The sequence below is a fragment of the Eriocheir sinensis genome, chromosome 22 (assembly GCF_024679095.1).
Source record: "Eriocheir sinensis breed Jianghai 21 chromosome 22, ASM2467909v1, whole genome shotgun sequence".
Lineage (NCBI taxonomy): Eukaryota > Metazoa > Arthropoda > Malacostraca > Decapoda > Varunidae > Eriocheir > Eriocheir sinensis.
In genome coordinates, this window is record NC_066530.1 from 7,538,990 (window position 1) to 7,551,489 (window position 12,500).

The following is a 12,500-nucleotide window of genomic DNA, read 5'->3' on the forward strand; positions in this document are numbered from 1 at the left end:
GATCTAGTTGTCACATAAGGTGTGTGTGTGTATTTATCTAGTTGTATTTAACTAGTTGTGACATACGGGAAAAGAGCTATGCTTGTGCTGTCCTGTCTCCATATCCTCTCTTATCCAACTTTTCCTTAAAATCATGAATGTTTCTTGCACAAACCACCTCCTCCTCCAGTCCATTCCACAGCTCAATGCTTCTGTTTGGGAAGCTAAACTTTTTCACATCTCTCCTACACGTGGTCGCCCTCAACTTCTTTCCATGTCCTCTTGTTTCTCTCTCGTTCCACACACACAGGTCCTCTCTGTCCAAATGCTCCACCCCGCTCACCATCCTGTACATCATGTCTCCTCTTTCTCTTCTTCTCTCCAGGGTTGTGAGCCCCATTCTATTGAGTCTCTCCTCATAAGTCCGATCTCGAAGTTCCGGTACCATCTTAGTTGCCACTCTTTGCACTCTTTCCAGCTTCCTTATGTTCTTCTTTTCGTGAGGAGACCAGACCACTGCTGCATACTCCAACCTTGGCCTTATCATTGTAACTATTATTTTCTTCATCATCTCCTCATCCAAGTACACAAATGCCGTCCTTATGTTCCTCAGCAAATTCAGAGTTGTCCCGTTATCCTGTTGATGTGTTTGTCCGGTGACATGTTCTCTGAGACAGTCCCAAATCTTTTTCCTCCACTCCTCTGCATATTATCTAAATTCCCATCTTATAATTATATTCACATCTTCTACCACTCCTATCAAACTGGAAGATTCAAAAGCACCTATCCACTTCTGACCTTCTATCTTATTGCCAGTATGGGTTCCATAAGGGGTGTTCTACTGGCGATCTTCTTGCTCTCTTAACTGACTCTTGGTCATCCTCTCTTAGCCGTTTCAGTGAAACTTTCTCAGTTGCTTAGACATATTGAAAGCTTTCGATAGAGTCTGGCACAAGTCTTTGCTTTCTAAACTGCCCTCTTTTGGATTCTATCCCTCTCTCTGTTCCTTTATCTCTAGTTTCCTTTCTGGCCGTTCTATCTCTGCGGTGGTAGACGGTCACTGTTCTTCCCCTAAACCTATCAACAGTGGTGTTCCACAGGGCTTTCTCTTATCACCCACTCTCTTCCTGTTATTCATCAATGATCCTCTTTCCATAACAAACTGTCCTATCCACTCATACGCTGATGACTCCACTCTGCATTATTCAACTTCTTTCAACAGAAGACCCTCTCTACAGGAATTACATGACTCCATGCTGGAGGCTGCAGAACGCTTAACCTCAGACCTTGCTATCATTTCCAATTGGGGTAAAAGGGACCTTGTGTCCTTCAATGCCTCAAAAACCCAGTTTCTTCACCTATCAACTCGACACAATCTTCCAAACACGTATCCCCTATTCTTTGACAACACCCAGCTGTCACCTCCTTCAACACTAAACATCCTCGGTCTTTCCATAGCTCAATATCAAAACTGGAAACTTCACATCTCCTCTCCTACTAAATTAGCTTCCTCGAAGTTGGGCGTTCTGTATCGTCTCCGCCTGTTCTTCTCCCCCGCACAGATGCTATCCATATACAGGGGCCTTGTTCGCCCTCGTCTGGAGTATTCATCTCATGTGTGGGGGGGCTCCACTCACACAACTCTTCTGGACAGAGTGGAGTCTAAGGCTCTTCGTCTCATAAGCTCTCCTCCTCTTACTGACAGCCTTCTACCTCTTAATTTCCGCCGCCATGTTCCTTCTCTTCTATCGATATTTTCATGCTGACTGCTCTTCTGAACTTGCTAACTGCATGCCTCCCCCCCTCTCGCGGCCCCGCTGCACACGACTTTCTACTCATGCTCATCCCTATACTGTCCAAACCCCTTATGCAAGAGTTAACCAGCATCTCCATTCTTTCATCCCCTTCACTGGTAAACGCTGGAACAGTCTTCCTTCGTTTGTATTTCCTCCTGCTTGTGACTTGACCTCTTTCAAGAAGAGTATATCAAGACACCTCTCCACCTGAAATTGATCTCTCTTTTGGCTACTCTTTACTTTTTACTTTTGTGGGAGCGGCGAGTAGCGTTTTTTTTTTATTGTATTCTCTTTTTTGCCCTTGAGCTGCAGCCTTTGATGGAACCCCCCCCTCCATTTCTTTACATTTCCCAAGATTGAACTCCATCTGCCATGTACCACTCCACTCCCATATTCTATCCAGGTCCCTTTGCAATGCCTCACAGTCCTTCACATTTTTCACTCGGCTCAATAGCTTTGCATCATCTGCAAACAAACTCACATAGCTGGTCACTCCGTCCACCATATCATTTATATAAACAGCAAACGTTATTGGTGCCAACACTGAACCTTGCGGGACCCCACTCATCACAGGACACCAGTTGGAAACCCTGTCCCTAATTATTGTCCTCATTTCCCTGTTAGTTAGGAAGTCCTCCAGCCACTTAATGAGTCCATCACCCACTCCACACCTATTTTTAATTTTCCAAATTAGTCTTCGGTGCGGTACTTTGTCAAATGCCTTTTTCAAATCCAGGTACACTCCATCTGCCCAGCCTTCTCTCTCTTGTATTAAATCAGTCACCCTTGAGTAGTAACATAACAAGTTGGTGACACAAGATCTCCCTCTCCAGAATCCAAACTGGCAATCTGAGATAATTTTCTCACTTTCTAAGAAATCTGACCACCTGTTTTTAACCAGTCTCTCACATATCTTCGCAACCACACTAGTGAGTGATACTGGTCTGTAATTTAATGGGTCCTCTCTCTTGCCTCCCTTAAAAATCGGTACTATGTTTGCTCTCTTCCAATCTTGTGGTACCTTTCCTTCGCTCAGGGAGGTGCTCATTATGGTGTGCAGTTTCTCTGCAAGTTGCTCACATTATTCTTTCAGGATCCACCCTGATACTTCATCCGGCCCCGTCGCCTTTCTTACATCCAGCTTGTTCAAACTTTCCCTGACCTCCTGCACCGTTAACTGTATCTCCTGCATAACCCTTCCTCTTTCCTAGCCTGGGGATTGTACAAAATCTCCTTCTTTTGTATAAACTCTATGGAAGCTGTTATTTATCACCTCTTCCATCTCTGCTGGGTTCTCATATGTAGTTCCATCCATTTTCAGTTTATCGATTGTTTCTCTATTCTTCAGTTTGCTGTTCACATGTCTATAGAATAGTTTGGGTTGGTCTTTGCATTTGTCAATTATATCTTTTTCATATTTCCTTTTCTCTTCTAGTCTTTGTATACTCATTCCTTGCTTGTTTGAAATCATTCCACAAGTTGATTCTTCTTTGTCTCCCCCATCCCTTCCAAGCTTCCTCTTTTCTCTTTCTAGCCGCCTCGCATCTTTTGTTAAACCACTCCTTTTTACCAACATCCTTTTTGGTTACCTTTGGGACATATCTATTCTCGGCTTCCTTGTATAGCTTTGAAAACTCCTCCCACTTATGCTGTGTACTCTTGGCTTTGTACAGCCCACTCCATTTTGCATTTTCAAAAAAAGTTCTCATGTTAACAAAGTCTGCCTTACAGTAGTTGCTTCTCCCAATTTTGTGATCCTTTTTTCGGTCAATTGCTTTCTTTTCTGATACTTCAAATTCCACAACCGCATGGTCACTTCGCTATTGGACAATCTATTTTAAGATTTTCTATTATTTCTGGCTCCTTACTAAATACCAGGTCTAGTCTTGATGCCTCGCTTTCATTCCCGAATCTGGTATGTTCCTTAATCCACTAAGTCAGCACATGTTCCATTGCCAGTTGCAGGAGTCTTCCTCCCCACGACTTGTCTGTTCCCTGCGTCTGCCAATCCTCCTATTCCACCTCCTTGCAGTTGAACTCACCCATTATAATTATTCTCTCACACTCCCTCAACATTCCATCCCGGCAACTCATAGTGTCTTGTATCATTTGTTCATATTCTCGCAACTCCCATGCGCTTGTTCTTGGGGACACGTACCCTACTTCATGCTGCCTCCTTCCTTCAGCTCACACAATTTTCACTTCCAACACCTCTGCCAAGCCTTTACCCTCAATCACCTCCTCCACCCTAATGCCTTTTTTTACCATCAACATCACACCTCCTCCCTGTTTTCTCCCTTTGTGTGTGTGTGTGTGTGTGTGTGTGTGTGTGAGGGACTGCATGTGTATGTGTGTGCGTGCGTGCACACGTGGCTGTAGTATACAGGATTTGAGTTAATCTCAAGTTGTCCTGTCTCCATATTTGCTCCATCCAACAGTCTTCAAGTTGTGGATGCTCCTCACCTGTACTGCCTCTGCCTTCATCTTGTTCCAGGCACCAGGACTTACAAACTTGAGACTAAGCTTTGCAGTGTTGTGTCTGCAGGGTCTTCCTCAGCTTAAGCTTACGCCGTCCTGTTCTTTTGTTGCCTTTAACCAAAATGCCCTCTCTGTTTTTACATTATTACAGCAAAGGCAGCAGCTCTAGGGCAGAAGAAGGATACTGAATACAAGCCCGCTGTGTCACCACTTCTCTGTAGCAAAAGGCAGAACATTCTGTTTTTACATTATTACAGCAAAGGCAGCAGGTCCAGGGCAGAAGAAGGATACTGAATACAAGCCCGCTGTGTCACCACTTCTCTGTAGCCAAAGGCTGAACATTCAAGATTATAATTCCAAATTGTTTGGAGAGGTCTTGCTACTCCCCTCTTGAAGGCAGTCAGTTTGCAGGCAGGAGGAAATACAGACAAAGAGGCTGTTCCAGGGTTTTCCTGTGAAGGGGATGAAAGAAAGGAGATGTTGATTAACTTTTCCATAAGAGATTTGGATAGCATGAGATAGAGTAGAAAGTTGTGTGTAGCGAGGGCAGGGGAGGGAGAGACATGCAGTTGCTGTAGGAAGTTCATAAGTGCAGTCACCATGAAACTATCAATAGAAGATGAAAAGAGAAGCAACATTGTGGCAGAATTTAAGAGTGTCATCAAGAGAAGGGTTGATGCCTTCACCTGTCCAAAAGGGCTGTGTGTGTGGCAGCCCCACACAGGAGATGTACATGCCATGCGGATTTGGCACGGCCGGCCCTGTGTGTGGACAGTATTGCCTGACAACCATGAGGGTGATTTAGCAAGAGAAGAGACATGAAGTTTCTAGTTAAGATTTGAGTTATGGGTTGACGGAGAATGTCTAGTGCAGAAGAAAGGGACAGCCGAGTGTTGTCGAAGAATAGGGGAAGACTGGAAGATGGTGTCGAGTTGTCAGGTCAGGGACATGAAACAACCTTTTTCATTGCAGAAAATACCTGCATTTTACAGTACTAATACTTACAGCACTGTGCAGCACTCTTTTGTTGGCCTGGGATTCTTCTCTGGGCTGTCAGCAGCTCCACCTCTGACTCAGCACCTCATTGACTCACTGACTGTGCAGCACTCTTTTGCTGCCCCAGGATTCTTCTCTGGGCTGTCAGCAGCTCCACCTCTGACTCAGCACCTCATAAACTCACTGACTGTGCAGCACTCTTTTGCTGCCTCAGGATTTTTCTCTTAGCTGTCAGCAGCTCCACCTCTGACTCAGCACCTCATTAACTCACTGACTGCAGCACTCTTTTGCTGCCTCAGGATTTTTCTCTGGACGTCTCCGGCTCCACCGCTGCACCTCCCTGGCAAATGAGGCTCATGCTGCCACAAGATGTGCCAAGATGGCAGCTGAACCGTTCAGTGAAGAGTGTCCAAGTGATGGCACGTTTGCATCTTTACTTTTTTATTGAATTTTCTTGGGTCCAGAAGGTGGTCAGGAATGAAGTTCCTTCTATTTCTTTATAATTGCATGGGAAAAGTAGGTTCTCTATTTGACAGTTTTATTATTCCTCCTCCAGCTAAGGAGCACAAGCCAGGGGAATAGCCGGGGTTTCTTGCCCGTAAATCCAGTGCCTTCCCCAACACTTCTTCCCCCAGCCAGTCCTCACGCTGCCGTGCTCCGCCTTGGCTCTGTGTGGCTGGCAGAATCAGTGGTCTCCTCTTTGCCCTTTTTCAAGTACCAGTCACTTACTCTTGCCTACATTTTCTTTCATCTTCCTTCTCTTACACAGCCTTTTATTTCCTTTCAGCAACACTATCATGTCGTAACTGCCAAGGAGTGTTCTGTACCTCATATTCAGCCTTGCACTAAATCTACTCTGACTCTCACAGCCTCGGGGGCATTCAGGCAACTCTGTCTTCCTGGGGCTTGCCATCGTTTTACTTTTCCTCAGCTCCTTCCTGGGCTCTGATCCTCTTCTTGACCCATGAATACTTGGAGAGAAAACACCTTAACCATTTGCACTTTTATTGTTATTTAGCATTGAATCATATGAACCATTTGCACACACTGATATTTAGTATTGAATATAAGGGAGGATACAGTTGTTACACAGGTGCATCCTTCTCCCTGGCATGTTTACTGTTTTGTGTAGCTGTGAGGGGAGGTGCAGACATTGAATATAAGGGAGGATACAGTTGTTACACAGGTGCATCCTTCTCCCTGGCATGTTTACTGTTTTGTGTAGCTGTGAGGGGAGGTGCAGGCATTGAATATAAGGGAGGATACAGTTGTTACACAGGTGCATTCTTTTCCCTGGCATGTTTACTGTTTTGTGTAGCTGTGAGGGGAGGTGCAGGCATTTAATATAAGGGAGGATACAGTTGTTACACAGGTGCATTCTTTTCCCCTGGCATGTTCACTGTTTTGTGTAGCTGTGAGGGGAGGTGCAGGCATTGAATGTAAGGGAGGATACAGTTGTTACACAGGTGCATTCTTTTCCCTGGCATGTTTGCTCTTTACTGTTTACTGAGGTGAGGTGCAGGTTACATGTTGTTCCTCAGGTGAAAATGAAGCCTTGATTCTTTGCACAACAATACCTAACTTTTCCTTATTGCCGGGAAGGACCTAAAGTGAACTGTTGTGCCAAGGTGAACAAAGGAAGGTGTTAAGGGATTTAACTTGACTTTTATTACAGGAGACAGGGTGTCTGCTTGGCTGTGTGTGTGTGTGTGTGTGTATATCACCCCCACGGCCTGATCACGTGTTGGACTCGTAATCGCCAGGAGGTACCCTCCCGACATGAGCAAGTGCTCTTTATCGTCGATCTGTGGGTATTTCCAGGACCTCACACACCACACACCCCATCCCCCTTGCTCAAGGGGGTACAATAACCATTCCTAGTCAACGGAAAGAATCCGGCCTGAGCGGGCTCGAACCGCCGTCCTGTCAGACCGTGAAGCCTGGCAGCGCAGCGCTCGTGTGTGTGTGTGTGTGTGTGTAAGGGAGGAGATTGTTGTCGTGCGTCATGCCGGTGTGTGTGTGTGTGTGTGTGTCAGGGAGGGGATGGCCGTGCATCGTGGTGGTGTACACTCGCCCTCTCACTTGGTGCAGCCAAAAATTTCGCGGCAGACGCCGTCCTCCAGCTGTGTGCAGGGTGGACACACCGGACAGACTGTTGGAAGATGGAAGAGGAAAAATTTAGTCATGGCCATTGCTGGGCACGATAACGGAAAACCTTATTCCCGATACCCAATAACTGATAATGGAAATCCTTATCGGTGATAACCGATATTCGTTAACTGGAGACACAAATATAGGCGATAACCGATACCCGATATAAATCCACAATTCCAATACTAGCTAGCGATAATTCCGATAGGCGAAAACGATACTATATTGATATTTCAAATAGAAAAGATAGATGAATTCAAATTTTCATTATCTGTATTTTAGAAAACTTACAAAACCTGAAAACCACACGTTGACACGTACATATGGACGGTAATACTAGAAGCGCCTGAACCGGTGTTGTGTTATTTGGCGTTCCCACCGTCAAAAGCTGGCGCTTTTGTTTACAAATACTGGTCTCTCGTGAACTGGCCCATCACTACTTATTCAGTTATTCTTACTTATCACCATTAACACTTTAACAGTCACTTCAGTAAAGAAGCACTGAAGCACTGGGAACCGGAACACTGGCACTCACTCCGTCACTCGAGACCCAGCTGAGAGGCCACGCGCCACGCCGCCATGTGATAACACAAGCCGCTGGTCTCTGTTTGCGCTCTTTACAACGGGATCACAAATTTCAGGCAATGAATAATCATTTCTTGGGCAAATTTAAATGAATTTTTTCTTTGATATAGTGATTTTTTAGTCTAACATAAAAAAAAAATAACCAAGTGTTTTAATGTTGATGATCTAAGTATGAAATCTCTTCACCGAAGATATTTCATACCCGGATGTTTTTTCATACAACACCGGGCGCCCGGGCCACGCATGCGCAGTAGTGAGGAGACAACGTTTTTTTCTGAGAGGCGGAAAAAAAAGTTGCGATTATCGCTAGTTGGGTCACAAAGGTAACGAAGATACCGATATTTATATATAAATAAGTAGCGGATGGCCGATAACCCGATTTTGTTATCAGCGATAAAGTATCGCGATAACGCCCAGCTATGGTCATGACTCCTTCGATCGTAGGTGCATGTGGTGTGTCGTACGGTGCAGTGGTTGGCGTCCCACACTACGGGCCCATGACTCCTTCGTACGTGCATGTACGCCTCCGCGGTGCAGTGGTTGGCGTCCCACACTACGGGCCCATGACTCCTTCGTACGTGCATGTACGCCTCCGCGGTGCAGTGGTTGGCGTCCCACACTACGGGCCCATGACTCCTTCGTACGTGCATGTACGCCTCCGCGGTGCAGTGGTTGGCGTCCCACACTACGGGCCCATGACTCCTTCGTACGTACATGTACGCCTCCGCGGTGCAGTGGTTGGCGTCCCACACTACGGGCCCATGACTCCTTCGTACGTGCATGTACGCCTCCGCGGTGCAGTGGTTGGCGTCCCACACTACGGGTCCATGACTCCTTCGTACGTACACGTACGCCTCCGCGGTGCAGTGGTTGGCGTCCCACACTACGGGTCCATGACTCCTTCGTACGTACATGTACGCCTCCGCGGTGCAGTGGTAGGCGTCCCACTACGGGCCCATGACGCCCTCGTACGTTCATGTACGCCTCCGCGGTGCAATGGTTGGCGTCCCACACTACGGTCCCATGACTCCTTCGTACGTACATGTACGCCTCCGCGGTGCTGTGGTTGGCGTCCCACACTACGGGCCCATGACTCCTTCGTACGTACATGTACGCCTCCGCGGTGCAGTGGTTGGCGTCCCACACTACGGGTCCATGACTCCTTCGTACGTACATGTACGCCTCCGCGGTGCAGTGGTTGGCGTCCCACACTACGGGCCCATGACTCCTTCGTACGTACATGTACGCCTCCGCGGTGCAGTGGTTGGCGTCCCACACTACGGGCCCATGACTCCTTCGTACGTACATGTACGCCTCCGCGGTGCAGTGGTTGGCGTCCCACACTACGGGCCCATGACTCCTTCGAACGTACATGTACGCCTCCGCGGTGCAGTGGTTGGCGTCCCACACTACGGGCCCATGACTCCGTGTTTTGGGCAGGAAAAATACTGGGGCACAGTGCAACACTACGGTGCGGTGTTTTGGGCAGGAAAAATACTGGGGCACAGTGCAACACTACGGTGCGGTGTTTTGGGCAGGAAAAATACTGGGGCACAGTGCAACACTACGGTGCGGTGTTTTGGGCAGGAAAAATACTGGGGCACAGTGCAACACTACGGTGCGGTGTTTTGGGCAGGAAAAATACTGGGGCACGGTGCAACACTACGGTGCAGGTACCCTCCCGACGTGAGCAAGTGCTCTTTGTCGTCGATCTCTGGGTACTGCCGGGACCTCACACACCACACACACCATCCCCCTTACTCAAGTGGGTACAGTAACCACTCCTAGTCAACGGAAAGAATCCGGCCTGAGCGGGGCTCGAACCGCCTCCTGTTTGGCCGTGAAGCCTTGCAGCGCAGCGCTCTACCGATTGAGCTACCGGAGAGGTGTGTAATTCACCACGGCCTGATCATGAGTTGGACTCGCTTTCAGCAGCAGTACTACCCTCCCGACATGAGCAAGTGCATGATCATTATCGTCGATCTCTGGATACTGCCAGGACCTCACACATCACACACCCTATCCCCCTTGCTCAAGGGGGGACAGTAACCACTCCTAGTCAACGGAAAGAATCCGGAGTCAACGGTAAGAATCCGTGTGTGTGTGTGTGTGTGTGTGTGTGTGTTTTACTTTACAGGAAGCAACTCGAGGGTAACAAAAATAAATTGTAGAAAAAACCGCTAACCGTTGCTCTCACAAAAGCGAAAAGTAAAGAGTGGCCAAAAAAGAGAGGTCAATTTCGGGTGGAGAGGTGTCTTGATACACTCTTCTTGAAAGAGGTCAAGTCATAAGCAGGAAGAAATACAGACGAAGGAAGGCTGTTCCAGAGTTTACCAATGCAAGGGATGAAAGAATGAAGATGCTGATTAACTCTTGCATAAGGGGTTTGAACAGTATAGGGATGAGCTTGAGTAGAAAGTCGTGTGCAGCAGGACCGCGGGAGGGTGGGCGGAGGCATACAGTTAGCAAGTTCAGAAGAGCAGTCAGCGTGGAAATATCGACAGAAGATAGAGGCAACATGGGGGCGGAATTTAAGAGGTAGAAGACTGTGAGAGAGAGAGAGTGGGTGTGGGTGGGTGTACTAAAGCTGCATTCGTTCAGTATTTCAGACCCGGCAGTTTATTTTCAGCCATCTAAGAAAAGCCTTGCTTGACAGAATCCATATAATTAGTGGTTGAAATTTAGCCCCTCAGCCGCTTCAGCACTCTCACGTACACACTAGCATACATTCTCCGGGCCTCACCAATGCAGTGTGGTTGGGGGTTTACTGGGTTGGCGGCGGCGAAGGGCAGCTGGCCGACGAGCAGCAGCAGCAGCGACACCACCAGCAGCAGCACGGGCAGGAGGCGGCTCATCATCGTGCCTGTGTGTGGAGGACCCGGCGCGTTAGGGCGAGGCTCAGGGTCAAGGCTTGCACAAGAACAAGAGCCAGTCAAACAGTTTTTGCTGCTTTCTGTTGAGACGTTCTGCTGAAGTTGGCAGTTCATTCTTTAAGATTATTATTATTTTTTTAATAAAATAAGAGGCAGCTCAAGGGCGCTAAAATTAGGAATCAAAAAACCCCGCAATGGCGCCGCTCCCGCAAACAGTGTTCAATTGAAGTGTTAGAAATATAGGCCAGAGTCATTTGGAGAGGTGCCTTGACACCCTTCTTGAAAGAGTTCAAGCCGCACCCAGGAGGAATGTTGACGGAGGAAGGCTGTCCCAGAGTTTACCAGAGAAAGGGATGAAAGAATTAAGACGCGCTCGTTAATTATTGCATGAATGTAGTTTGGCATGAAAAGCACGAGAAGGCGAAGTGGGGCATGCGCCATAGTGCGCCTGGCGCCGGTGCTCATCTCCGACCCGTTGACCTTTGGGCCTGTGGTGGGTGAGAACCCCTGACCCGACACAGTTTTGTTTAGTTTTTTTTATCTTTCTTGGTCAAACGGCCATACCAATTAATAATTGAAAAACTGACGAGAGATTCTATCACGGGCTTATAAAACATTGTAATGATATCCACATTAAAATTCCTCAGTGCACGAAGGAAATGCAAACCTTGATTACATTTGCAGAGTACCAGCTGGTTATTCTCACAACCCCTCAACTTATCATCTCTACAAACCCCCAAATACTTATACTTATCTTCTCTATCAGTAAGTTTTGACCCGAGAATACGGGCTCTGGGGTCACATTCTCGACACCCGCCTCACGTATTTGACGAGGCTTTCGGAGGAGTTTTGGGCATTTTCAGTGGTGGTTTCATGACTCCTCTGGTAGTCTGACCCTTCATCAGTACCATGAACCTAAAAAAATACTGATTGGAACACGACTGATCTCCGTTTTGGCAGTCGAAAATGGTTGCTGTGAGGGGCGGAAGCGTCTGCCAGTACCGACCTTCAACATTTCGGCGCCCAGCATTACCTGTTTGACGAGGCTTTCGTAGGAGTTTTGGGAACTTCCATTGGTAATCTTAGGACTGGTGGTAGTTTGACTCTTTTGTACTATGAACCTAAAAACACTCACTGGAACCCGACTCATCTCCTCTTTGGCCTTTGGAAATAGTTGACGTGAGAGGCGGAAGCGTCAGAGAATACTGGCCTTGGGCAAGCCGAGGGTCCAGGCGAGGAGAGGCACTCAGCCCCGACACCACAGCCGTGACGGATGCGGTGCTAGATTCAACGTGAGAGGAAGAGGAGGAGGTGGTGGTGGTGGTGGATCAAAGATTATCCCCCCCCCACACACACAGTAGGAGCAGACCCAGGGCCCGCGAGCTGGAGTATACCTCCCGATTCGAGCAAGGCTCATTATAGTCCACGGTCCTTGCCTGTCGGTAATCGGCCGGCGCACGGTGGACATCTTGACCTGACTCCAAGAGTGAGGTCAAGGTGTGAACCTTACCGGTGTCGCCGTCCGGCCACCCACTGGACGGACTCTGGACGGCCGCCGGCAGCCGTTCGGTGGGTGGCACGGCTGCTCGGCCACCCTCGTGGCCGGGAAGCGGTGGGTGTGAATCGCAGCATTTTTGAGTCG

At 47.9% G+C, this 12,500-nt stretch overlaps 2 long non-coding RNA genes across 2 annotated transcripts in view; one reads left to right on the top strand and one right to left on the bottom strand.

Annotated features, from left to right (window-relative positions):
- Positions 1 to 2,105: 2,105 nt before the first annotated feature.
- On the top strand, positions 2,106 to 6,902 carry LOC127001982 (uncharacterized). The gene is made up of 2 exons (XR_007755620.1): positions 2,106 to 6,579; positions 6,674 to 6,902. It is a non-coding gene; the product is annotated as an uncharacterized LOC127001982 (long non-coding RNA).
- LOC127001983 (uncharacterized) overlaps positions 6,692 to 12,500 on the bottom strand; it is a 22,477-nt gene continuing 16,668 nt past the window's right edge. Inside the window, exons 3-4 of the long non-coding RNA XR_007755621.1 lie at positions 10,729 to 10,848; positions 6,692 to 7,401 (exon numbers count right to left, since the gene is read on the bottom strand). This is a non-coding gene — a long non-coding RNA (uncharacterized LOC127001983). The remainder of the gene's footprint in view (positions 7,402 to 10,728; positions 10,849 to 12,500) is intronic.